At 24.4% G+C, this 12,873-nt stretch overlaps 1 protein-coding gene across 1 annotated transcript in view; it reads left to right on the top strand.

Annotated features, from left to right (window-relative positions):
* Positions 1 to 3,349: 3,349 nt before the first annotated feature.
* The window catches only part of LOC129613229 (putative mediator of RNA polymerase II transcription subunit 26), a 90,195-nt gene continuing 80,671 nt past the window's right edge, over positions 3,350 to 12,873 (top strand). Inside the window, exon 1 of the mRNA XM_055527213.1 lies at positions 3,350 to 3,482. The gene's annotated coding sequence lies outside the window, so the exon portion shown is untranslated. The remainder of the gene's footprint in view (positions 3,483 to 12,873) is intronic.

The following is a 12,873-nucleotide window of genomic DNA, read 5'->3' as shown; positions in this document are numbered from 1 at the left end:
ACGCTGATCAAAAACATACACTTGAGTCTATATCTAACACCGTTATTTCTTAGCGTTACAAACGGTAAGGCAAATTTAGTATACCCTTCGAACATACGTTCGTACGGGTATAATAATTTCTTAATGCAATAATCATTAATTAGAATAATAATAATTGATTTAAACAAAATTATAAGTTATAAGTCTCTCGGAAAATTTGCAAATTTTACAATTTCGGAATGCTAATTGATATTTTTATTAAGATAAGCAACCTACTGCATTTATACATTACAACTAATAGTTTATAATCAAACATGAGCTGTATGTAACAACATGTTCGATATCGTTCATCATTCTTGGTATGAAATATTCCTGTAATCTTAAAATTTAAGAATAAAAATTGTCAGCTTCTGTTAGATTTAATGCATATAATAATGTAAGATTATTTATAGAACTAATATCTGTATATGAATATGAGTTCTTATTTGATATCATCACGAAATTTTCAAATCATACGGAAAGATATTTCTTATGGGATTTGTGCATATCACCTTTTTAACATTAATAATATTAAAACACTGTAATAAATCAAAACAAAATAACTGAATTTTTTTTATAAAATATGCAATTTACATGTGAAATATTTTTTATTGTATCTATCCTCCATTATACAAATCAACTCCTAACTCTATTAATTGTTACACAATAGCTTTGATATTATGAAACACGGATATTATTATGTAAGTATATATGCAGAATGAACGGTTTGCTTGTGTCTGTTCAAATGGTAACAAATTAAAAATTTTTTTGTACTTTTGTATATTTTGTGTACACAATATTATTGGCATTACAAACACATACACAAGCATTAAAAATATTACACATTATTAATTCAAATATTATTATTTTTCTTTTGTGCGGCCGTAATAAAAAAGAGGAATAAAAAAGAAAAAAAAAATAATGCATAATTAATTTTTTTTTTGTTTTTTAAATGAAAATTGCATTCTTTCCACATCAATGCACTTTTTAACATTTCACTCACATTTTATATGTACGTGTTATATAAAATGTTATAATAGAGTATAATAATGTTTTTTAACTGTTATAAATAGTAATTAGTTTAGTGTAACTAAACTTGATTCTATTTTTTGTATACAACTGAAAAGTGAATCGTTCATTATTACGTGATTGAATCATAAGTTTTGCCGGTCTATTTCAATTTGACATAATTATTACACATAAATAAAATCAATTAAATTAAATTAATAAAAAAATATTGTTATATGTATAACATAATGAGTTATTAACATTGTAATTAATTTTTATATGTAGAGCGGGACAAAATTGGACTTCATAGTTTGAAAATAAAAATATTATTAAAAGTTTTATTTAACAGGGGAGGGGGTAAACCGCACCAAATGAAAAAATTTCCTTAGTGTTTTCGTAACCATTATATATATATTAAATTAAAATTATATTAAATAAAAATTAATGAGATCAAAGATGGTAATTGATTAATTTGATACGACTGAGGAATTTAATTAAAATTAACTGATTCGGTATTGTAATTTTTCACGTTATTAATTTGGATTTTAAATGATGAAAGTTGTTTCTTGTTAAATGGAAAATTAATATGTAAAAGAAATTAGAGAAGAAAAATTTTTACTTTTTTTAAGACAACGTTGTATAACATTTTTAATGTAATCACGTAATCATAATCTTATTATGTTTATAATAGAAATTCATTGATTTAATTTAATGGTAATTGATAAAGACTAATATATAAGTTAAGTCAATGATAAAGTTGTAAATATGCAGGAAAAAATCATATTTTAGGAAAATATTTTCATTTTTAAATTGCCTTATTAATAGTAAATATACATAGTTAATACCGTATATTAGATAAATTCGTGCACGACAAAATGTCCAAAATATTTTTAAACGACAACAATTTTCGATATTTTTTGTTAGAAATATCGGCATATATATAATGGATATAGTCTTTGAAAATCATATACAGTAGAAATCTGCTCGAGTGAACATAATAAAAACACAGGCTGTTCGTTCTATTGAACCTGTTCACTGTATTAAATGTCAAATAAATTAAACTAAAAAGTAGTTTTTAAAGCTTTATTAAGTCGAAAAGTATTCAGTTACTTTTTTTTAAATTTTTTTTTTATTTGAAATTTTTAAAACAATATTTTCTCTTATATTTCTAAGTGTGACTTGATCGGTTAACAAGATATCGTTGTCTGCAGCCCATTGTATAGTCTTATTTAGCGTTTCAAGGGCTCCATAATCAGAAATTTTTGCTTCAACTGTTTCTATCACATTTTCAGTTAAATTAGTAACCGATTTTGGCTCTTTAACTTCATTTTTCTGCTATTAATCGCGCACACGGTTGATTTAGCTATACCAAATTTCTTAGATGATGTTGTAACACTTACTCCTGACTCTAAAGATTTTATAATTTTAATATTTTCATTTAAATTCAAATGTTTTCTTTTAATATTTGTTTTCGGCATTTTAAAAAAAATTTGAACACTTTTATTTTATCGAAATTACACTTTAATTGAATGCCATTACCTAACACAACGTATGACTTATATGTTAAATAAACAAAATAATGCTCTCTTTTGTAATTCAACTTGAAAAATCCCGTTACAATGAGAAAAATAAAAAGAATAATATAAAAAAAAAAACAGTTTTGTAAAATTTGTTCACTATACTGGGCACTTATAAAAATTTTTGTTCACAGTGTAAGGCAGTCAATGCTAAAATTTTTGTGTTCACTCGACTGAGAAGTTCATAAAGTCGGGCGTTCACTAGAGCAGGTTTCTACTGTATCGTATTACTAAAACAATGGATGTTTGCAATTAATTTAAGGAAATATAATTCTTCAAAAATCCAAACAAATCGGGAATATTTCGGAGAAATTTGTAAATGAATATTCGTTTATGTAAAAACTCTGGTATACACGGAATAAAAACTAGCTATACCGAAAATATGAGGATTATGTTAAGCCATCTGCCGAGAAAAATGTACACTATACAGGTGCCTCTTTCAATTACCCTTTTATCTGTAAAGTATGTTTGTCTTATTGTTATTGTATATTCTCCTAGAAAGTTGTTAATCTTACTCAGCTCCTAAGTTAAAATTTCTTTACAAAATTAAAATTTGATTACAAATTTATTGTAAGCGCACCTACAAATTTCGAATCATTCTCATTATTAATTCTTTAACAATCATACATAATTTTAATTTGTTAATTTATTTATCATACACATGTGTATAAATAATTATTTTCTTTCTTTTATTTTTTTTTACAGATTATCGCCTAATCAAAATTAATGTTTACCTATGACATCTATTGATAAAAATTAAAAAGTATATAAGCAAAATCGAATAGAAAATATGCATAAAATTGTCATATGATAGCGTGTATAATAAAACTGGATTTTAAAAAAATCAGAAATCATATAATATAGATAAAAACTAACAAGGTAAGTGAAAATATTTATAAAGTATTATTTTTTTTATAAAAGGACTTCTACCAACAATTTCTCTATAAATTTTCCGCATTTTTTTGCATATTATATGAATATTGTAATACACAAACGAATAATAATAATACAGAAATGGGGGCTATATAGAAAAAGAGGTGTTCTTTACATTATGTTGTTCTCAACATTATACACAAAGGTGTTTATGTCTAAATAATTTGTTTTCTTATTTTGTGTATATATAAAATCGATAATCTCGGATATGTATGCGGCATTTCCTTATATCTTTCACACTTATGGTAAATATTTTTTATTGAATCTCATTAATATAACTGTAATAGAAAAATATAAAGTTTTAGGTATGAGTATATATATATATGTAAATATGTATGCAAGTAATTCCAGAATAATATACAAACTTATGTTAAGAAATTAAGATAACAAACAAACAAGTTACAACCTATTATAGGTATAAATATTTTATATTATTTGTGTATTTATTGTATGGATGTGTTGGCCATCATTAAAATATAAATTATTTCTATGGTAAAATACTTACTCCTATCTCTATATGGGATGGTAACCTTATGCAGAACAGTATATTAAAAATTAGAAGTAATGTTAGTAGTTTGTTTTTATTGCATATTTTAATGTTAACTTTTATATAAGAACATGCGGCATTTAAGTTTTTTTTTTCTTATAAAATAATAGTGTGATTGTGTAGGTTGTAAGATTAAAGATAATGAAAAAAAAATCAATATGCAACCAGAATAATTTAATATTAAGATATTTGTTAATTATTCATTCTAAAAGAAATTTAATTTTTACTTGGAAAAAAAAACAAAATACGAGTATTTTAGAACTTTAAAAAGTAACAAGTTGAAAAATTTAATCTATATCAATTATTATCCCCTACTAATACTCGGTTTAAAATTTAATCCTATATTTGTTTTCATAGTGGAATATTTAAGGTCCAATTATAAGTTATTGTTGAAACGATTTTCACAGTTTTGTGAAGAAAAGGCGATTTTTCACATAATAAACTTCTACTGAGTTGACGTTTATATTTTGGTTTGCCGTTAAGAGATTATCATCATTTTGTAATAAATTTCGTGTTATATTGGAAAAGACCTAACAATCGCACATTGTCCGCAAAGATAAACTTAATAAAGCCTATTATCAAATATTATAAATTAAAAAATTAATACTAAATTAACTGCCATATAATCAAAACATGGAATAATGAGGCAATAATAAAATATCGGTAACTTTAACTAATAGAAAATAAAGAAGAATGACGGTAGAACAATTGGCCGCCTAATTAATTCAATGATTTATGATACCGAAACATGGCTCTAAAGTCAAGAAGAGAGCCATGTAGTGCCAAGTGGGGTAATTTAATCAAAATTTTAAAATACTAATAATTTTAAAATAGATGAGTTAAAATTTTAAGCTCATACTTACTATTGAAATTGTGATAAGCGGATCTTAAAGATGAATATTGAATTAACAATAAACATTCCCACATACATATATGTTAATATACCATACGATATTATTGCTATAGTTGCACCAAATAAAAAATTAAAAAAAAAAAATTCGAAAAAAAAAAAATTGAAAACGTCATACACGAGAGTTGTTACAGCTTCCGTAAGCGCAAGTATAGAAATTGAAAGAAAATTTCCATTTGACACAGATAAAAATTTCACATTCAAATGACATTCAAATATAAAATAAGTAAGTAGTCAGTAGAAATGAAAATATTGTAAGGAAAAAATAAAATTTTTTTTTTATTATTTTCTGAATTTTTTTTTTTTTTTAAATGCATAATATATTAAAGAAAAAAGAAACTAGTTACAACAGTAGTTATTAACCAGTTAAAATTTGAAATCATAATAAAAATAAGGAAATGTCGAAACACATTGGAAATGGTTTTTTCTTTGCTTTTTAATCCGTATATGTGAATTCGTTACATATATGAAAAGAGAATGGATGGTATGTATGCATTATAAGATTCACCTGAATTGAAGAGAAGTAAAAGGTTGAGGAAGTTATAGAAATCAAGAAATAAAAAAAAATATCGCCTGAGTATCACATACCATAGTAGAAATGGTGGTTGGTCGGTCGGTTAAATTACAAACAATTTAAAAAGAAAACAGGAAAAAAAAATGTCGAATTTTATGTAGATTGGAAAATTTATGAAAATTGTCTAAATGATTTTCTTGTTTTTTTTTGTTTTCTTGTATTTTTCCCATATCGTTTTACCATATATGAAAACATCAATTATTGGTATTAAAAATTTTTTTTTTTATTTTAGTATGGTTTCGAGCATTTTTTTTTTGTCAGAATATGTGAAATTGTGCAGTGTGCAGTTTAAAGATTAAATCAATATTTTTATGGGTGGATTTTTATGATTTCATTAAATATGATAATTAATTATTAATTTTTAAATATTTTATTATTTTTCTGGTAGAAATCGTTAATGTTATATTAAATTGATTTAAATAACTTGGGGGTAGGAAATAATTTATAAATTATTTGTCATATTTGTTATTACTTTTTTATTAGATTTATAATCTGTTATTAAGATATTAAATGTGATTTAAATTTGATTTTATTCAAATTTGACTTTAGAAGAAGGTTTGCATGAAATTTTATTCATTTTGTAAATTGAAAGAGTTTTTATAAAAGTTTCTAAATTGTCAAAAATTTGACAATTATTTGATTTTAATGTCAAGTATTGATTTATTCATATTCATGTCTTCATGTCTTCGTTTCTTGAAAGTCTAATTATTATGGGTTGGAAAATTGAGTAAAAATTTACAATATTAACTTTATAGAAAACTAAAAACAATTGTCACAACGAAAATCTTCCGTTGAATTTTGGAACACTGCAAGCTGCAACAAAATCGTTTTAGAATTTCTGATTAACCTCTAGAAATTGTGATTTTATTCAACGTGAATTTGGATGATATAAAAATTTTTTCCAATTAAAAGTGTCAAAGTGCTTGTAATGTTACACAAGTTAATAACAAAATGTAGAATTTAAATAAGCTTTTTTAAATATCAAACTTTCTTTTTCACCAGAATTTAATTTAAGGTAATTTTTGTGTAATTGAGAGTTTACTAGAAAACAATCTAGCAAGCAAATATTTATGATGTACTGAAAATATTTCCAATTGTTTCCAACTGCTAATTCAATCAATTACAAGAATTTTATATTTTTTTTTTAGATTTAAATTTTACAATTATTTGAACACCTTTCTTATCAATTTATTTAATACTCTCATGTTACTTTCTGATGTCATTATACTTATGGACATGTTGAACCATTAGAGAACTGATAACAATAAATTTCATAAGAAACACATTATCAGCTTACCTTCATTTAAACGAAAGCAATTTACGGATTTTAAAAATAAAAAAAAGTAAGGAAAAAAAAAATGTAATAATCACCATTAGTCCATTGAAAATCTTGACAAATTTAGTCATAAAAGAAACTTGAATTCAAATAAAGTCTCAATAATAAAATGTTGTTGTTGCTACTCTTCTGCTTTTCTTCTTCTGTCTTTTTAATTAAAAATAAAATTTTGCAACAATGTTGTAATTAAATGAATACTATGACATCGTTTTACAATTTTAAAAATATAAATCTTCTCTTAGATGATTGGTCTTTATATAAACATGAATTAAAGAAAACAAAATATATATATATATATTTCGAGTAATCTTAATGTGAAGATTTAAACGATTTATTTGTTTACATTAAATGGTATACCTTAATTTAAAAAGGTCTAAGGAGTGGCACGTAATGTTTGATGCAAAAAGTGTAATAAAAATTGATGTGAAAGAAAATTTAAAATGGTAATGTGAATTCTGAATCCGTTCTTACTTTTATTAGGACAAGTTTGCATTTTGGACTATAACATGTTGCTCTAGTTTGAGTTTCTCTACATAGCAACTTTTGGACATATTTGAACTAGTGAAGCTTTAGTTTTCTGAGTTATAATTACAATTATAAAGTAATATTGGAATAGAATTGTGCAAGCATAGGTTGTGCAAGCATAGGTTGAATTCTTGCATTAGGTTTGGCAATATTACCCAAAAAGGGTTAATCTATTGATAACTCCTATTTGTTTTCTTCTAAATGTGATTAACATTCATTCAATTCACTTTTAATCGATTCCTTCATTTTCCCTCAAAAATTTTAATCAAGTTCTCTGGTTTTTCAAACTTATTTAATTATTTTTGTTTTGTTTTTGATTACTGCAATGTTAATATTTTCAACGTTAACAAATATTTGTAAATATTTGTTTGTTTGTATACACCTGAAAAGTAAAATTTTTCAAGTTTACTGATTTTATAATATTGTTAAGCAACAATGTTGCAGAAAAAATTACATGAAATTATCACGCAAATATCATTAACAATCTGAAAGAAAGAATTTAGTTATACCAAATAATTATAGGATATCAAGATTTTTATAAAAAATAAGCCCTAATAAATGTTATAATTTTAAAAGAATCTAAAAGAATTTTTAGTCATTTGCAATGTACAAGATTTTAAGTTAAAAATGATAATGTTCACCACGTTCTAGAAATCTTCATGTAATTTAAATTGTAATGTTCTAAAACTTTTATCCACAAACAAATATTTTGCAAAATTCTTGTTAATTCAACAACACTAGTTCTTTAAGGTTATTAAAATAGTAAGATAAAAAAATAAACAAAAAAAAAGAAAATAAATTGCATACTTTGGTGAAAAAGTTTACCTGTGCTTTGCCTTCTGACTATGGATGTGATCAATTTCATCAACCACCTTTTCCTCAAGCATCATTGCTTTTTTTTGTTAAAAAATCCTATAACACACACAGTTTTTCCGCGAAAACATTTAATAAACTTACAAAGATCTAAGAAAAAACTAAAAAATATTTTTATAACCTTAAAAATTTTTCAGATCAATTAAAAACGATTTTGTCATTTCTATTTGATCACCTGGAAAAAAAATCTGGAAGTGCTTCATCTTGTTTTGTCGTTCTAATGTTATACAATTCACATTACAATGAATAAACGGTTCCAACTCTAAAAAAGCCGATTTTGGGAAAAAATATTACTTTTTTAGTTTGACAATTCAACAATGTTGATCATAGACGTAATATATAAGTAAAATATGTAGATTCTTACTAAATTTGAACTTTCGATTTTAGTTCAAAGCCCAAAAATTTGGTGGTGTTTGTCCAGTATAAAGCGATTGGTATTTGTTTAATATAATATTTTATTTAGGTCATGAACCGTTTTTGTTATTTTCAACTCATTTTCAGTTCCAAGCTCGAATAATTGATAAAATTTTGCACGGTAGGTTATATGAAAGTGGGGTATCTATTTTCTATCACAATAACAAAGCATTTTTTGAAATAATGTTATTTTTATGAAAAGTATACAAGTTTTACCTTACAAAAATTAAGCTACATAGATATTGCCGTGCAGTCATACCATTTCGCATTGGAATTGGAAAAATTTAACTTTTAGACTTGCAACAATTTATATACCATTATGTTCTTACCATATTATATTGTATAATATGCTTATAGAACACATGAAAAAGACATTTCTACACATTTTGTACATTGTATTTCTAGTACGTCTATACTAGAACATGTTTATATTTGATAACAGAAAAAATACCACCTTCTGTCATAGATCAACTGTTAAAAAAATTGTCCTCTTGTATTTTATATTAATGTTAAATAGTAAAAAAATATAAGCATAACATAAAAGAAAAAAAAATAAATGAGCGCATTATGTTTTCGTACACGTTTCACTCATATGCACCAAGTAAATTTGGTTGTACTCTATATGTAAGAAAGAACCCCTCAATGTTAAGGGACCACCATAATTTAATTTTCTTTTTCTCATTTTCTAAATTTAATTGATTTGCCAATAATATAGTTACTTTTTCAATATACGAAATGTTATCATAATCTAGTTGTTTTTCACAACAATGTTGTCACATTGTAAAAAATTTCCTAATATAGTATTATGTTTTTCTTATAAAAGGAAATATTTAGAGCCGGCGTCGATTTCATGCTTGGAGGTTTCTGCTGCATAATAAATTATAATTTTTTTAATTTTTTTTGTCCTTTTTTTTTTATTTTGTTTCACGATGAAGGTACTCTATATCCATCTATATTCGTGCACTACATTTGTGAGTATGCACCATAAGAAAATTTTATACCTATGTAGTAAGACTTGTCCTTGAGGAAAATTTATTATACAATATGCAACATTGAATTTTATTAAAACTTTAATTTAATTTACGATTTGTAGAAAAAAGTATTTTGAAATCTAGAAACTAAATTTGGAATATCTATGTAAGTTTTTATAATTTCTGTGTTTGAACATGTGGAGTTTTAGCCTTACTGGCAAAGCTAAAATTGTCATAAAATTTAAATTACAAATTTTAACACTTAAATAGTTTAACAATTTAATAGGTTAATTAAAGCCCTCAAAAAACAAGAACAAACGAGTATAGAAAATAAAACAGAGCTCTTTTGAGAATTTAAGTAATTGAAAGTTAGCGTTTTAAGGTATTTGTTCGAATTAAAATTTTAAGGGTATGAACAACAAGTTTGTAATTTGAGACTCCAAAAATTTACCTTGAAATATCCTTTTGCTCCATATTTTTAAACTCCATTAGAAAATATTAAAGAATCTGCATTATTAAAATGATTGAATAAAGCTATACTAGAAGGTCTTTATATAACTTTGAACTGATTCCAATTTCCAATTGAGGGCAAGGACTATGATGTTTTCAGATTACGTTGTAGATGTAAGGCAACTACTTGTACAAGAAATTCTGATTCTTATGTTTTTCTAAAAAAAAGAGGAAAATCTTAAAGAAATGCAATTTTTTTTGTAATCACAGCCATACAAAAACTACCATAGTCAAAAAACTGGGTCGATAATTATTTTTTTAACTTTTAGGTTTTTTTTTTTTAAATGGCTTTCCATAAAAATCTCCGACAATATATAAGTAGATGTAGTTTTAAATTTCTCTATAAAAAGTGAAATTTCCATTTCTTTTTAATTTTTCATCCGGAAATTATTACCAATTCACTTATACATAATTATAGATATGATAAATAATATATTAATAAGAATTGCGTGCAGTAAATTAATGAAAAAATATTTAAAATTCATTTGCAAATTTCATTTTAACTAATAATTAAATAATCAAATAAAATAAGAAAAATAAAAAAATATATTTGTCTTTTCTTTACATTTGAAATATTGCGACAAAAATCCTGTACACAATTTATGTTATGCAGAATTTACGTACATACATGGTGTTCTGCCATTGAATATTACTGCCGTGATTGTAAGAAGCATAATAACAGTAAATTAATTTTTAGGAATTTTTACGAATTGCGAGAATTTCCAAATTGAGTTATAAATTGGTTTTTGGAAAATTGGAAATGTAATTGAGAAAATTAAAGTAAAAATATTTCCAATAAATTTTATAGTTCTGTTAGATCTTAAATGTAGTTCTGCTGGGCGACCCTTTAGTATTCAAAACTTTTCTATATTCATTACTTCCGTTTTCAAACACAATTTCTGCCACATGCAATTTATATTCTCCTACTTCAAGTACACACCCTGTCGATTGTTGCAATATTGAAATCATTTACAAGTATACTTTGCATACGTGCGACAAAAAAAAACAAAACTGGATTCTTGCGGAAAATTTTCAATTATTTTTTTCTTTTACATGATTTTCATAGCGCATTTTCTTAACTGTAATTTTCGATTTTTAAATAAAATTTATTTGTTTTTCTTCATAGTTTTGTGTATATCCGGTGTTGTGTCAGCATAGTGTCGGTGCAATTTTTTTTTTATATACATGTTATATATATACTTATAGAATTTATGAAGCTTGTTTATGAGCAATAATATGCAAATATATAAATTCTAATACAAAATTTAATTGTTAATATTGGGGAAAAAATATTGTGTGGTCTTTAAAGGCTTGGCTAATAATAATCAAGTATTGTAGATTATTGTATACTCGTGTTATATAGATGATTAGATTATAGTGTCTACGATGGTAAATAGAAGGAAGTATGTATTTGTATTTTTCACTGTTTTGTTCCACATTTTAAAATATTAAATTTTTTTTTAACTTCTGTTTTATTTTATTCTTGTTTTTTAATGTCTCTATTTATTCTATGTATATATAGCTAACATGGCTTATGGCTAATTTTTAATTAAGTGATATTGTTAGGTTAGGAAATAAAGATCTAAAATTATGATTAAAAGTTTAAAGTAATTTTTAAATATAAATTGGTCAAAAATTCGAGATTAAAAAATTGTAGAAAAATTTTCATTTAAATTATTAGAATTGAAAATATGCAATTTTTTAAAAATCTTATGTTACTGGCTTAACTATTTCAAAAAGAAACTATTTAAGAAAACGTGTTTGAGTTGGAGGCTTTGTAACAAAAGCTTCAATATCTTATCAATTATTTATTAATGATATTTTTCAGAGGCATTTTAGTTCACGGCCTTGAATGAATTGTTGTACTTTAAACAATTTCGTTCTGTAATGTAAGCAAATGAAATTTTAGTAGAGAAGAGTTGTTTTAGAAATTGCAAATAAGAAATTGTATATTTAGAGTAAAAAAAAAATCTAAAATCACTTTAAAATTTTAAGCCATCTGCTTCAATTCTATAATATTCAATTAATTAGAATACAAGTGATCAGAGTCCCTCAACTTTAAGCAGAAAAAAATTATAAAATATCACATTACATTGCTATAACATTCTTGAAATCAAATATTATTCTTATTCGTTATTGTAATTTTATCTTTGTAGTTATCAGCTGTTAGTCCACGCTTTTCTATTTTTCCAGGTGGTGGAATGATTTAAATCTTATATACACCAAAAAAGTGATTTTATAAAAATTTGAAGAATCTCATACTCATAAAATAAACTTGAAATTTTTTACTTTTAACATTTGTCATAAAGGTTAAAATTGCTGTCATATAAAAAATTATGAGAGTAACACAACACAACATACCGATGCAAACATAGATTATAGATTTTTTCAAAATGATATTAAGTAATAGTTTAACATTATTTTATGTAGATGGGTTCTTTTATGGGAAAAAAAACAGACTGACATTTAAGGTTGACATACGGATGGGTAAAGTGTGCATTAAACGGATCTCATTACCTATGTTTTTGAGTGTAATTTTTGAAGTTTTAAATTTTAAATTTTTTTGGAGGTTAATGCCTGTTTATATGTATATATATATATGATTTACGCTCATGTACACTCTCGAACATGTCTAATAAGTAATTGTGAACCTCCAATTTTTTTTTTATTAAAAACA

Source organism: Condylostylus longicornis, unplaced genomic scaffold (assembly GCF_029603195.1).
Source record: "Condylostylus longicornis isolate FDR11 unplaced genomic scaffold, ASM2960319v2 ptg000081l, whole genome shotgun sequence".
Lineage (NCBI taxonomy): Eukaryota > Metazoa > Arthropoda > Insecta > Diptera > Dolichopodidae > Condylostylus > Condylostylus longicornis.
The sequence above is the reverse complement of the archived record's forward strand: the minus strand, read 5'-3'. Positions and strand labels throughout refer to the sequence as shown.